Source organism: Tupaia chinensis, unplaced genomic scaffold, assembly GCF_000334495.1.
Source record: "Tupaia chinensis unplaced genomic scaffold, TupChi_1.0 Scaffold000097_1, whole genome shotgun sequence".
NCBI classification, from domain to species: Eukaryota; Metazoa; Chordata; class Mammalia; order Scandentia; family Tupaiidae; genus Tupaia; species Tupaia belangeri.
Genome location: NW_006159559.1, coordinates 6,711,376 through 6,711,788, shown reverse-complemented (window position 1 = coordinate 6,711,788; position 413 = coordinate 6,711,376). Strand labels below are relative to the sequence as shown.

The following is a 413-nucleotide window of genomic DNA, read 5'->3' as shown; positions in this document are numbered from 1 at the left end:
CCTTGCGGGTCTGGGCCTCGGCTGCCTTTGACAGGCGGGCGTGTCAGAGACAGTGTGGAGAACCCGCTGGGCTCCGCCCCGCAATGCGCGACGACGCCCTTGCCTTGGCCTTCACTGAGCATAACCCGAGAAGCCCACCCACCCGCGCGGCCGCCGCCCCGCCGCCGGTTCGCATCCCGAAGTCTGTGGGCAGGTGTGCACGGTGCGCGCGCACCCAACGAGTGCCAGTGTGGAGCCAGCGGGCGGAGGGCTGCTGGGCGCCCCGTGGAGGGCTGGCGGGCTGGCGGGCTCGGTGGGTATCGGCCTCCGGGCCTCCCTGCCTCCTGCCTCCCTCCTGGCGCCTAGCGCTTGCGGAGGATGCTCGCGCGCGGCTCCCCCGTGCCCCTAAGCTCCGGGCCCGGGCACCGGGCGCC

The 413-nt window shown here is 74.3% G+C and overlaps 1 protein-coding gene across 1 annotated transcript in view; it reads left to right on the top strand.

Moving 5' to 3' along the window:
• Positions 1-206: 206 nt before the first annotated feature.
• SNAP91 (synaptosome associated protein 91) overlaps positions 207-413 on the top strand; it is a 139,478-nt gene continuing 139,271 nt past the window's right edge. The window contains exon 1 of the mRNA XM_014585873.2: positions 207-292. The gene's annotated coding sequence lies outside the window, so the exon portion shown is untranslated. The remainder of the gene's footprint in view (positions 293-413) is intronic.